The sequence below is a fragment of the Setaria viridis genome, chromosome 4 (genome assembly GCF_005286985.2).
Source record: "Setaria viridis chromosome 4, Setaria_viridis_v4.0, whole genome shotgun sequence".
Taxonomy (NCBI): domain Eukaryota; kingdom Viridiplantae; phylum Streptophyta; class Magnoliopsida; order Poales; family Poaceae; genus Setaria; species Setaria viridis.
This window is the reverse complement of record NC_048266.2, coordinates 38,302,168-38,317,310: the sequence shown is the minus strand read 5'-3', so window position 1 is coordinate 38,317,310 and position 15,143 is coordinate 38,302,168. Positions and strand designations below refer to the sequence as shown.

At 45.4% G+C, this 15,143-nt stretch overlaps 1 pseudogene; it reads right to left on the bottom strand.

The window, feature by feature from the left end:
- On the bottom strand, positions 1-5,044 carry LOC117851827 (glyceraldehyde-3-phosphate dehydrogenase GAPCP1, chloroplastic-like; annotated as a pseudogene).
- Positions 5,045-15,143: the final 10,099 nt, after the last annotated feature.

Below are 15,143 nucleotides of genomic sequence, written 5' to 3'. Positions count from 1 at the left end.
TAAAGGAGAATATCACTATCATTATCATCATCATCAGGATTGGAATACCTTTCGGGAGATATTGATGCCCGGTCATGTTTCGGAATGTGGCAAGTGCAGTGCTCCAGATGAGGACAAGATACGATGAACAAGGTCTTCTGCTCTATACAGTGTCCCATAACAATTCAACAGCAAATCAACACGCTCATCACATGACAATGGCTTCAAGTCGACGACCTTCGGCGCGTTCACCGCACACCTTATTCCGCATTTTGGGGAAGGGCCATCAAAATTGCAGCCTTCTCGTCCTACACTACTCATCCAGGATCCTCAGGGTCGTCAAGGCCTCAGTGCTTGGAGTTGACAAGAGCCATGTGCCCAATCAAGTCCAGGACCCGGTTGCTGGTGCAAAGAAACAACATCCTCAGGCCGAATACAAATGGGTGGGACACATTGTTAAAATGCTGGGATCTGATTTTGTGGACACTCACCTGTAGCCCCACTCGTTGTCGTACCAAGACACGAGCTTCATGAACGAAGAGCTTAGACCAACACCAGCCTCGGCATCAAATATGCTCGACCTGGGGTGTTGTGAGGGATTTAGCGATTTCCATTTCCTTGCGGCTCAGGATGGCACATGTGAAATTGATCTGGAAACTCACCTGGCGTCACCAACAAAATCATTTGAAACGACATCCTCATCCGTGTAGCCTAAAATGCCTTTCAATGCACCCTCTGATGCTGCCCTGAAAACAATGACCATATAATGGGTGAGAATATGACATTGGACTGACAAGTTTTCACCAGACATGGGTGTTCAAAGATTGGTCGGTGGTGTGTTTTGATCATTCCGTTGAAGGAACTAATTTGTGCCAAAATTATAACTGCTTCAAAGCAACTAAGGAACACTTTTGCTCCCATTCTTCATTTCTCCAAGCTATAAACCCCACTTCTCTGCCACTAATTTATCATGGGCACTCCTAGAAGATATATTAAAACACTCTCTCCATGTACAGCACATTCCTTCTCCTACTTTGTCCTAAAATGACAGTTATGTCAAACCGAACATTCAATCTATTAAAATTCTCCTATAATTCTGCTGTCAGAAAAGCTAAATGTATTAATACTGTGAAGTTTGCACCTTAACTGTCACCAATTGCATAGCTAAATCCTCTGTGGCCATAATTCATTACCTACCAAGCTATAGAAGCTAGTGATCCTTAACAACAGCAAAACAGGGCATGGATAAAAAGGTTTCTGGCGGTATGTATAATGAAGTGCACGAGTCCAGCCAAAATTGGTTACTAAGCATATAGCAAAGGCATGCTGCCCAAAGGATGAGTGTAATCAGAAATTAAGCATCGCGAGGTGCAAGAGCAAAATAAGTTTGGATTGCATACTTGATAGCTGCTTTCACATCTTCATAGGAAGCACTTTTCTCAATCCGGCAAGTCAAGTTGACGACAGATACATTTGGTGTTGGCACTCGGAAGGCCACACCAGTGAGTTTTCCGTTTAATGCAGGAAGGACCTACCCAACAGCCTAGTACACAGGGAAGAGATAGATAAGAAACCCATAGAAAAGAAGGTTTTGCACTTTGCTCTTTTCTTTTGAGTAGAGATAACCTTTGCTGCACCAGTAGAGCTAGGGATGATGCTTTGACCAGCACCACGTCCTCCCCTCCAATCTTTCATTGAAGGACCATCAACAGTCTTTTCATGGTGATTGTAAACAACGACTCAGCAGTCTTTAATGAACCATGCCTCAATGGCAAATCCTGAAGAGCAGAAAGGAACCTGTCGTAGCATGGACGGTTGTCATGAGTCCCTCAACAATGCCAAATTCCTCATGAACGGCCTGCAGAACATGATATGTATATAAGCATTTCAAGTGATGAGAAGTGGCACTTCATGGGCAACAGTGGAAGTATTCAGTATCCAAATATATGAAACACTAGAAATCAACTTACAGGAATATCTATGATCCTTACCATATTCCATGTATATCCAGTAAGAAAAAAAGAGAGGTCATTTAAGGAAACAGGAAAACAACCTTGGCAAGGGGAGCAAGGCAGTTTGTGGTACAACTTGCATTAGAGACAACATTCATGCTGGGGTTATAATTCTTCTCATTTACTCCAACTACAAACATAGGAGCATCTGCTGACGGAGCAGATATCACCAATTTCTTTGCACCACCCTATAAATAAAGCAGTGGAAATCTCAGTATTCTGATGCATCTAAATGACATTTTCATAATCTATTGTCTAATAGAATCTGAGGGCGAGTGCTTAGCAGCTGATGCAAAAAAAAAGAAAGAAAGGAAAATAGAAATCTCAACACAAAGAAAAAACATCCAGCCCTCGCTTTGTTGGATCCTAATCATTAAATCTATCCATTGTATGTTGCTAGGAACTTTGTTAAAATCCAATTCGGAAGAAAATTTCAAAATAAAACCAACCATCATTATAGAATATATATTCACATAATATTAATATACTACATACTAGGAATGGACACACGGTTGTGCATGCACTTGGGGTAGTTATATAGAATGGTTTTCAGAAGGCAGTAATCAAACCTTCAAATGTGCTGATGCTTTCTCGATTGTCGTAAAAACTCCAGATGATTCAATAACATATTCAGCTCCGTAGCTACCCCAAGGAATATCTGAGGGATCTCTGAAATGAATAGGTTCAAGCCCACAAAACCAAATCATCAGCGGAGGAAAAATTTACTTGCAAATTTGGCATGGTCACAGGAGAGGTGTATCGCCATATTCTAGAGAAAACCATGGGTTACAATTTTGTAGCCTATTTGTATGTCTGTTATCTTATCCAGTATGTCGATATATGTGTGCAGCATGCTCGGACAACACTACCATACGAAAAATGTTCACAACCTTAATTCCACAAAGCAGACCATCTCCTTTGAAAATAAGAAATCTGTTGCACTGTCAATACAAGGCAATAAAGCTAATGTCCAGGTATTCATTATGCAAGATAGTCAGCAGTCAGCACTGAGACTAGTTGGGAATTGGCTGCTATCAAAACTGAGTATCAGAGGGCACCGAAAACATTCCCCCCCCCCCCCCCCCTTCCTATCCAGATTTACTAGCCAATCTATAAAGGAGCAGACACAGTTATTCAAAAACAATATATATATAAAGGTGCAGACACGTTCACGAATCAATATCTATTCTGTTAAACCTGGAACCTTCATGTTCTTACCTTTTGCTTGTAACTGAGATCTCCTTCCCATTGATCTCCAAGGTTGATGCATCTACGACCTTGATGGAGCCTTTGAATGGACCATGATTGGAATCATACTTGAACATATAAGCCTGAAACAGGACGAATATCAGGAGCAAATTAATGGGAAACCACCAGTCAAATTTACTGCATATCGTAGCAAGTCTAGAAGTTTTTTGATTTGCAATTGAGTCTAGAAGTTTAAATGCAGTGGAACAAAAAGCAACTTAGAATGTGCAACAGGACAAATAACATTAATGAAGGCTTCGTAATAATTATTCTGGCAACTGAGCCTAACAGAGAAATACAAACTCACATTGTAGAAAGCAAGATATACTCCAAACATGTAATGCACATGATACCAAATTCTGTAGCTTTCTTACCATGTACTTAGCATCAATGAAAGGATCATTGACAGCCACAACTTCAATGTCATCTCTACTAGTTGCAATTCGTAGTACCAGCCTCCCAATTCACCCAAATCCTGCAACAAGAACAAAAGAGTGGTATTAGACCTGATCTTTTTTTAGCAACATATGAAGACTGAATTCAAACAATTACAAGAATAATGATAAAAGTGAGCAAGTTCAGTTCAACATCGGAATTGATCACATTGGTTTCTCAATTTAACAGAGGAACTCACCATTGATGCCAACCTTTGTCTTTCTCCCCGCTGGAAGATTCTACAGAGGAGAAAAAACCTTTAAATAGTATAAAGAAACTCTGCAGGCCACCAAAATCCCTATAAAGCTCCATGAATCGAGCAACTTACGAGGGGTGGCCGTGGGAGTCTGTGTGTCCGTGGCCCTAACTGGCTCTATGCTTCTAGCACTGCAGTTCACAAGAATTTAAAATGCACTGTGAAATCAACTGCATTCACCGGCTTGCAGCTTAGGGTAGTGAAATCACAACACTAGTAATATGGCATTTCTGGCATAAAGCGCCAATTTCTTTGGTAATTCAATCTTATATGATGAATTTCGTGATCAATGGAACACCAAGTTCGGAGCATTTTTAAAACTTTAAACAAGTTGAATGGAAGGACAGCAAGAAGGCACTCACTGTGACGATGAAGCTCCAATTGAAGGGAAGCTGCATCTGATCTTGCTCCTCGCGCATGACACTGACAGCTACACACAGAATACCAGCCGAATCGCAATTCAATAGAGGTGACTTTTTAGATGAAAAACAAGCTGAACATACATGTTGGTTTTGATCGGTTGAACATACAAGTTTTGTTAAAGCTAAAAACCGTCCATTGAAAGGTACAAACGAAGCTAAGACCCTAATACTCCACCAGACAATTTGGCAAAACAATATGACAAAATGGAACTTCTCCCATAATAGTAGCATAATGGAGTTCACATACGCAACCAACAAAATAGAACTCCTCTCTTTTAATATAGCAGCAGCTCTCCTGCTGGCTCGTTTCAAAAAAAAGAAAATACGCAACCAACACGGAGCAGGACGAAGACTTGAGAAAAAAGAAAGGAGACTGAGAAGCGCTGAGGGATCGGTGTGGTGAATGGGACCTTGACGGGGTCGGCGGCGGCCGGGGTGGCGGAGGCACGGAGGGAGACGGCGGGCGACGCCATGCGGTTGGACGGTGCCCGAGCCCTCGCCTCTGGCCTCTGGGGGAACGCTGAGTCGCTGACGGAATGGAGGCGCACTGGCGGAGGCGGAGAGGCAGGTGGCAGACGGGAGACGGCGGCCTGTGTGTGCTTGTGCAGCTGTCCGATTCCTTCCGTCTGCCTCTCGTCTCGCTCCCGCGGCGGAGTTGTTTACGAGTTCACTCTCTTCTGCTCGCCTTTATTATTTTCGGTTTGTTCTATTTCGCTGATTGGGGATAGTTCGTATAAACTTTAGCGAACAGAACATAGTTATGGTTTATTTTTTATGGAAAATTCATATCTGATACGAAAATGTTTGTGTGAATCGCGTATCTTCGGTTTGTTTGGACCCACGCACAGGCCACGGGGTTCCTGTGCAGCTTCCATTAGCCAGTTAACTTACTTGCTTTAGGGTCTGTTTGGCAGAGCTCCAGCTCTGAAAAAACAGCTCCAGATCCATAGATCCACCTAGCTCCTCCATAGAGCTGCTCCACCGTGGATCTGAAATTTCAAAAAGCGTTTGGTACAGCTCCACTCTTATCTTTGTCTCACTGGCAATTTGGACCCATGCATCAGAATTAAAAAAAAAGAAAAAAACGTCTTCTTCACGGCGAGTGTGACCTCTCCACGCCTCCGCTGCCGCGCCTGCGGACCCGCTGCTCTCCTGCGCTCCGCCGGCAAGGGCGAGCAGGGGCGGGCGGGGCTCCGGCGGCAAAGGCGGGCAGGGCTCGGGCGGTAGGGGCGCGCGGGGCTCCGGCAGTAGGGGCGCGCGGGGCTCCGGCAGGGCAGCCTCCAATGGCAGGGGCGGGCGAGGCTCCGGCGGCAGAGGCGGGCGGGGCTCCGACAGTAGGGGCGCGCGGGGCTCCAGTGGCAGGGGCGGGCAGGCGCGAACAGGGGCAGGCGGGGCTCTAGCGGGCGGAGCGAGCGTGGCGGGTGGGGCGAGCAGAGGCGAGCGGGGCTCCACGGGTAGAGGCGGACGGCGCTCCGGCAGGCGGGGCTCGGGCGGGCGGAGCGAGCGTGGCGGGTGGGGCGAGCAGACGCGAGCGGGGCTCCGGCGGGTAGGGGCGAGCGGTGCTCCGGCAGGCGGGGCTCTGGCGGGCGGAGCGAGCGTGGCGGGTGGGGCGAGCAGAGGCGGGCGGGGCTCCGGCGGGTAGGGGCGGGCAGCGCTCCGACAGGCAGAGGCGGACAACAACGGAAGAGGAAGGACTCCAGTGTGTCGCACGGAGAAGAAGAAAAAGAAATAGAACGAACCGGTCATTTTCCACTAATGAGTGGCAGTGGTGGATAATTTTCTCCAACTCCACCAAATTTGATTTCGTGGAGCACCCCCTGAGGTGCTCCACCAAATCCATGGATCTGGGGGTAGATCCACCGTTTTCGTGGAGCAGCTCTGCGGTGGAGTTGCTGGAGCTAAAACCGTTTGGCTGGAAAAATCGGAAGCGGAGCTGTTTTTAAGGATCTGGAGCTACATGGAGCTCTGCCAAACAGGCCCTTAGACCCATCAGAGCCCACCAACACCACCTTCTTCCTCCTCCGACTCTTTCTTCCTCCTCCTGACGTCTTCCATCCCCGCTTCCTCACACCTCCACCGCCTCCTCCGCCACCCCGGCCATCGGCGGCTGGCGCGCCGCTGCCCGCCCACCCCTTCCTTCCTAATCCGGCGCGTCTTGTCACCGCCGCCGCCGCCCACCGGCTATTCTTCCCTACCCGGCCCCGCCACTGCCGCTGGGCCAACCGCCTCCCCCCGGCCTTCTCCTCTAAGGCCGGCGGCCATTGGAACCACCCCGAAAACCCGAAACCAAACCACCGCCGCTTCGACCACCACCGGCGGCCGGCGGTGACTCGTTGCCGATCGCTCCCGCCCACCACCCGCCACTCCTCCGGACAAACATCCTCGGCGGTGTAGGATGCAGCGGCGGCACGGAAGTCGGGAGGTAGCGGCGACGCGAGCACTGAGAAGAGGAAAAGGCAGCGGCGGCGGATTGGATGGCCTGTAGTCTTCGCACGTATCTTAAAGAACCGGAAGCCAAGTAACTTTTCCGCAGGCCACAACACGTGAATGCATGCGCCGAAAATCGGCTGGGTGGGGATGGGTTCGAGATGGAAGAAAGCACCAATACAATATGGGCTTGAAGGCCTAAAAGCAGCGCTCCATAATGGGCCTTGCAAATAGCATGTCAACAACATTCGGGCTACGATGATTTCACAGCCCACCAGAGAGATCACCACACGAAAATCACGGAAGCCCACAGCTATTGCTCTGCTTCTGTTTTTGTTTGCTCAAGCAACAATGCAACATGACCGGATGGCCCTTCTTTTCTGAAGTAATCCGGATGGCCCTGATAGCTGACAGTCTGAACTTTAGGTGAGAAAACTTTCGGTTCAACTCGACCTTGCGAAATCACAAATTCACAACAGTCTGCGGTGAACCCAGGTTCTGAAAGGTAAAAACTTTCATTCTATACTCCAAAGTTACAAATGAGTTCAAAGCCAAAGACACCAACCAGTTCGGAGCCCTAACTGACGACGCTGCTGACACAAGTCCAAAACCAAAAGGGTAGCCAGCCGTTTGACCTGATCATCAGACCGTAAAGAAACCAACATAGCAGAGCATCTCAGCGCTAGTGCGTCACAGTTGTAGACGCTGGCGAATCCTTTTTACACCTTGAGATGACAAGAATATAATGGTACTCTACTCACGTAAGTACAAGACGGCTCAAATTACCATCGGCTAGTACTGACACTTTTGTTCTTTGTGAAGCTAGCCCAAGTGAAGGGAGAGAGCATTTGGGCACCACATGCATGCGTACTAAAAAAAAAAGGTTATAGGGTTGTTGAAATGGCATTTGCAGGCCATCCGCTTCTAACTTTCGCAATTACAAATAGCTGTTTACAGGAGCGGGTAAAAGCCCCACCCTGTAAAGCTGTTTCCACACCCGCCCCTGGTAATAGTGTCTTAAGGGTGGGTGATGCCATCACCCGTCTAGCCATCACCCACCCCTCCAAATTTTTTTATATCATTTTCGTACCAAATTTTTAAAATATGGTTCTCAATCAACCCATTCATATCCAACACTCAAAGTACATTGCACATGCAGTAAAGTTATATAAACAGTTCTTACATTAATAAGGAAAGAGTAGGAGTACATCCATGCCACAACACAATATAACTAGTTCTAATAATAGTGCAAGTTTGTACATCAATACTTATAGTAAAGTTCGTACATCAATACTTAAAGGTTCTAGAGAGAACAAGTTCAAATCCATAAGAAAAAGGGTAGGAGTACGTCCATGCATGTTACATATTTCATACTAATCTAGCTTGCTTTCTTAGATATGGAACATAGTTAAGGTCTTCAATCGTCCAGCCTAGGACTTTATCAAAATAAGTTAGAGCACGGATGAGTGCACTCTCCTTCGCTTCATAATGACAGTCGCATACACTACTGTGAATCTCGAACAATGGAGACGTTAACTGATATGGCCTATAGAAAGTGAGATGAGCCTAGAACTTCCAATCTCTGATAAATATCGGGTTTCTACCCATGTAAGTCAAATCAAACACCTCCAAGACGTGATCCAGAATCGCACGAAAGCTCACAGCCGTATTGGTAGTATCAAATATATCCTAAAAGATGATAATAACATGATGAAAGTTAAAAAATGTAACATAACTAAAGTTAAGAATGATAAAAGAATGTTTCATACCATGTCATATTGATTAAGCTGACAAAGCCTCTCGTAGTCACAATCACATTCTCCCTCCTCGAGCTAATATATTCAAAAATATGATAAGTCTAGCACAAAGTACCCATAATCCTTAAGCTGCTCTAGGTAGGCCTCCACGACAGTCCTCTCAAAAGTTACCCTATTTGGTGCTATTTGACCCCATGCGGCAATCGAAACCATCGGGATGGCCTCTCCTAGACATCGAGGTGAAATCTGTATCTCAAACAGGTATTTGAAAAGAGATATGTACTCTTTGAAAATGAGGTTCACCAATAACCTCGGTTTGCACTATAGGAGAAGTACAATCTATAGCTTCGACAACATCTTTAGGCCATCTAATAGGGTTGATAAGCTATATTGTATGTGAGTAAATTTAGAATTTATTCACATGTAGTAAAAAAATGAATTAAAAGAAGGAAAGAATATTACTATGTTGGGAACTGACCGCTCCTTTGATTGCCCGTTGGCAAGTCAATGGCGCCATTAGGGAAGTGAAGTCCTGAACGACTAGCAGGAGGGTCCTCTAATATGTACTATCCCCTGCCACCTCCATGGCCGTCGCCACTACGGCGGCCACCTCCACAGCCGCCACCACCACTTCCACTTGCCATAGTTAGCTAAAATTATCCAAATAACATTGTAATAAGATAGATTATTCCACAAACATCAACTTCAATCATAATTTAGACAAGATACATTTTTCTAAAAAATCAATCCAAAATAATGAAAAAACTTTATAATTGTTGGTTTAAAAAAAATAGAAGACATTTACCCGATGGCGGATAGGCGGCGGCCCGACGGGGAGGCGGCGGCGCTCGAGGAGGAGGCCGCCCGGCACCACAGCGGTGGAGAGAAGGGGAGGAGGCGCGCCCCATGCTGCGCGGCCCGACGGTGGAGAGGCGGCGCGGGGAGGCGTTGTGACGGGAAAGGTGATGCTTCGGCTCGACGGTGGAGGCTGCGCGAGGAGGCACTGCGGCGGCGGAGCCCGCAAGGGAGGGGAGCGGCGCCGGTGCGGGGGAGGGGAGGATTTTGGCAGCCTGTCGGTATCCCGCGGGCTTTTCCAAAAATTTGGCTAACTTCCCGCGGGCGTTACCATGTATAGGGTGCCATTAGGAGGGGCAGGTGACACCCCTGAAAATCGTTTCTCCATTTTTATTTTTCTTCTAAAATATATTTTTAAACTATTAAATGATCTCAAATGCAAAAGTTATCAATTTAATGTCTCGTTGAGCTCTACAATTTTGATATAAAGTTTATATTCATCCGAGATAAATTGTAAAAGTTTGTATTAAAAAATACATCCACTAAACACATTCACATGTACTCATACATTCAACTTCAAATAGTTATTGTGCTTGTCAAATGGAAAACATATATGTCAAGTTCAAAAGCGTTAGTGTTAGGTAATTGATTCAGTTACATGACATAATTGATTCAAAGTACACGAGATAATTGATTCAAACCACATATGACATGAGTTAAATAGACTCAAACTAGCTAAATATTATGTGGTAACAATTCTTGATTCTCCGTCCTTGCGTGCCATGGCATTTCATCTTTCTTTATTCTTGCTTCTAAAATCATCATCTTCTGTGGTAGGTCTGTGAAGAGGTTCATTTCATTGTACTGATTATATTCTTCAAAGTTTTGTACACCATCAACTCCTAAGATTTCTTGTTTTCCAAGGACTACAACGTGCTTTGTCTTTTTTGCAGGATCAACAACATACATAACATGTGCGACATGTGAAGCAAGTACCCAAGGGTCATCTTTGTAACCAACATTGTTGAGGTCAACAATTGTGAACCCATAGCTGTCCACTTCAACACATTTTGGGTGTTTGACCCAACAACACCGAAAGACAGGGACTGTATATTGGAACCATAGTGGACTTTCCATATATCATCTATGACACCATAATATGTGGTACTTTGGCCAGTTCTCTCGTCTAAGGCCTCAAGACGAACACCATTATTCTGAGACACAGTCTTTTTGTCCTTCGCAGTAGTATAAAATAGATATCCATTAATATCATAATCTTGCCATGACGTGACCTCGCTAGACGGGCCAGCTGCCAATCTTTTGATCGTTTGATGTTCCATGGTTTCCCCATCTAGTAGATTTAAGTCATTCAACCATGCGGTCAAACAACACTTGTGCTTGGTACATCCATGTCATATCCATCTCTCTAAATAGCAAAAAAAATACTCCGTATAAAAACACCATATATATATAATTACACACATGTAGTATTTCCTAATAAACAAATGAAAATATAGAAATTTTGAAAAAAATAAAAATTATATCATGCATGGGTGAATATAGAAAAAAAACCCTTCTCTCTACTCCATGGATATCTAGAAAATTCATCATTCATGAATGAGGTTAAAACATCAAAGTTGAGTACAAATGATTAGATAATCTTGTTCTCCTACCTAAATAACCTAACTTCATCCAAAAGTTTGAGGTAAATGGAGCTCCAAATGGCTAATCCACACCTTGAAGATCTAGATCTATCTAGAGGTATATGGAACTCCATTTGAGCCTAAAACCTATACAATAAGCTTCAAAAAGATAAGGAGTTAGCATCAACTTACCTCCTAGAAGTTCCAACCCCAAGGAAACAAAGTTGAAAACATTCCCCCACCTTTTTCGCTTTTTTCGATTTTCGGGCAGCACCTCCCCCGAGCAGTGACTGTGCTGTCGGGAGGAGGAAGAAGTCCAGCTGGCTATTTTGTCACCCATTTCCAGAGGCGGGGGCGGGCGATGGTGTCACCCGCCCCTGCAAATGGTTCTCCAGGGACGGGCCACATGCTACAGTATCAGCTCCTATTTTGTAGGTGCGGATGGCAATTTCGCATGCCCTTAGAAAAAAAAACGTGACACCCCTACATATCAGTTTTTTTTAAGTAGTGAGGACCTCTGACCCTCAGATTACAAGGGAACTAAAGGCAGCAAAGCACACTGGCTACCACATGTGTAGCCTGCAATAGACAAGATAACAAATTGGCAGACAAATTTAGTAGTAACTTTTCTTTTTATATAATTCCTCATGTGTGAATCCGTTGGTTCCACAGATCCATCAGCTAGCGTACTAATGATGGTTTTTTCTTAAATAATTTACAGTGCTAATGATACAGGCTTCTTTACCTTTGAGCAATATTTTTCTCCCTGTGGGCTGTGGTATTTGATCTTTAATCTCATGGGCGTTACGAGTTTTTTTTTTTTTGGCTGGTTTAGGCTTTTGGCCACTTGGTACGTCTCACATGCGCCGTGTCCGCATCCATGTGGCGCAGCAGTGACTCCAGTGAGCAAATTGCCGCTGGCCTTTCTGCGTTGCCGTCACCTATCGCTTTTCTGAGAGACTTTGCTAAAAGCCTTCAACTTCTTCACTTCTGGTCGATAAGTGCTTGCTTTATAAGCTCTGACCAGTTACTGAGCAAACAAAATATGATCTGATCTCAACCATTTGACTGCATTCATCCAAAATTCCATCAACATTCAGCAATGCCAGTAACTACAGCAGCAAGGAAGAATGCGAGTATGTGACACTCGCAGTTTGGTCCAACATCTAGGTATGGAGAGATCAGAGATGGATGGATGAGCAGGAGTACATCGAGATGAACGAGCACTGGTCCAAGTGGAACGATCAAGTCGCTATCTGTGGTGTAGGATCTGAGGGAGCAACGGGGCGCCACCCTGCGGCAACCAGATCAATGGAGGGTCGATGGAATCGATCAAAAGCATAATGTGGCGTGGGGTATCTCTGCTAGGACATTAGTCGTTTCCCTTGTCCCAGGATAGATCTGATCTGACCTTGCATTGTCAAGAAAAAAAATGATTACCCGGAGAAGTGATTTACCCTCAACTTTCCTTTGTTTTAAGCTCCTCTAGTATTTTTAAGGTTTTTTTATTTCACTTAGACTTGGAGAATGATCAGCACCGATCCGTATGTACTGGGAGTGATTGACATGCATGGGAATTAGTTCATTTTTCATTCAATCTTTGTGTATCAGGAGATAATAGGCTTTTGTTGGTTTCAGAAAAAAAAAAGTTTTATCGACACAAAATCCTATCAGCCTGTTTCTAGCTATCATGTTCCAAACAGGCCCTAGTGGTCGCGGCATAGGAGATCTGCGTGTCATCGCGGGACCCAGTGCCTAGCAAACCTCCACTAGCATCATGTTGTACCGCCATGTAGACCAGGACCAAATGAGAAAAACAAGTATTTGCAGAGGAAAAGGCAGAAAAAGAAAATGGGATTTGTGTGCAGATAGAAGCGGATGAGAGAATGTTGACTAGGGTCAGCAGTCATCAGCTGTAGTCTGTACTCTGTAGGCGCATGTGGCAAAACTTTTGGAATCTCCAAAACCATGTGTGGATCCACTGTTCCCACATGGCGAGCACCAAGTTGAAAGCCTCTGGATCATGAGAATGTGTTGGTATTGAGATACACCCATGGGCTCATGGTCATGGCTGCGGATTCCAGCATGTCGTCGTCCTGAACGGTCAAATTTGTGCGACGACGGAGTTAGGATTCCCGGTAGCTGCGTGGGTGCCTCGTGCTTGCACGCTGCAAAACGCTGTTTGTTTAAATCGTGCAACTCACTGGCTGACTGCCAGTGTCGGCTGGAATCTTGGTCTTTGCGGCTCAACTGATGGATCAGTGACGTTGCAATTTGGGATGAGCTTTTTCAGTCTTCCTCTCATGGTAACATGGGTCATGGGCTCATGGCTCATGTTGGCATGCATTCTCACTACCAGATGCACAAACATTTCAGCGGACCTTGCCCAAAATCTGAGAGAGGGCATCTCCTAGGAGATAGCAAAATTTTTAGAGCACAGAAGGGTGAAAAATTGTTGCTTAGCTTAGCTCAAAACTTTGAGTGAGGGCATGTGCCCTCACTGGCTTGAACATGGGCCCACCCCTGATTTCATAAGTGTATTTTACAAATGGTCGTCAGTTATGTGTCTTTTTTTATAGCCTTCTCAAATAACCTTTTTTTAGTTTAATTGGGGTAATTCCATGGGTTATTTACCAAGTGGGCGACAATTTTTTTTTGGGGAAAATAGTGTTGGAAAAAATAATATGTTCTCCCTCTAAAAAAATGTCTAATTAGGCTTGAAAACTCTTGGCCACTTCATAAGAAATTCTGAAAGAGAACAATAACCCACAACCATTTGAAAATACACTGGGGAAATTCTTTTATATCATGAAGGACTTGTCTAGTATTTCAAAACGTCTGTAATACTAAATACACTTGAATTATGAGAGACTGGATTTATCAGCTAAGAGCGTGCTCCTATCTTGCTCTTAAACTATGGGACGCTTGATTCTCCATGTTTTTGGGGTTGCCTGAAAGGAACACAACCAGCAGACAAGTGATGCGAGCATCTCTCCCTAGGCTCAGCTGTGTTGTTTTAATTTCCGACCGTTGTGGACTCGTTTCATTCTCCGTGGGGTACCAAATGGAATAAACTTTTAAATAGAAAATTATTCTTCTTGAGCAGAACAAATGTACTAAATCATACTCTCTCCGTTCCAAATTGTAGGTCGTTTTAAGATTTATAGATATTATTATACATCTAGATATAACCTATAAAAAATCAAAATAATCTACAATTTGAAATCAAGGAGTAACGTACAACTTCAGTATTTTAGTATAAAATAGAAACTACCCTTCAGAAAGGCACATGGACCGGTGTCCTGTTACGACAATATCGACGAGGAATGCCATCAGCTACCAGTTGAGTAGCTCATGCAGTCATGCGTTCGTAAGGGAACTGTTTGACTTGACGCTTGAGAACGGAGAGGGCCTGATAATTTGACATCACCTCGGCGCCGCAGTGAAAGCGGCGCCGCTGCTGCAAAGGACAGAGCACATGATGTGCTCCTCCTCCACTCCGCTGCCTGGGTTGCGCCGCGCCCGGCCGGCACGCCGTGACTTGATCGCTGTAGCCAGTAGCGCCTGCTGCTCTGCTCGGACGCAGCGGCCCGCCGAACACGGGGGCGCCGGCGCGTCCATCTTGCTCCGAGGAGGGGCGGCGGGCGTGCACCGCCCACTGGTGGCTGCCGAGGTTCCCTCCCCCTCTCCGGCCTCGGTACTCCAAAAACCTAGCTCGGTGCCGGCGCCTGTCCTCGTCTCGTCGGGAGGCTCGCCGCGTCTCACGGTGCACGAAGCACGATCCCACCAGCTCACAGGGTGACAGTGACACATGGAGTATACTAGCAGCCAACGAAAGAAAAATACTGTAGAACAGTGTCCATTGTCAAAAGCACGGTTTATTCCTGCTCTCCCCACACGATAATCTTCTTCTTTTTTTGTTCAATCAGTAGAAGCAGGAGTAGCTCACAAGCTTCCTTGATTCCTGGAGCTCAAGCATCCTCCTCTGCCGGCGAGCTAGTGAGCCGCTCGCTTGCTCCCGGCCCTAATCATGAGCTCATCCCCCCTTTGGAGGCAAAAGGTCGAGTAGAGTGGTTCGTAGCTTATCCTCAGTGCAAGGCTTCAAGGTTCAAGGCATTTTTCCGTAACTTTATCCTGAAATAGAATACTAAAAAGGCCAAGGCACCGCA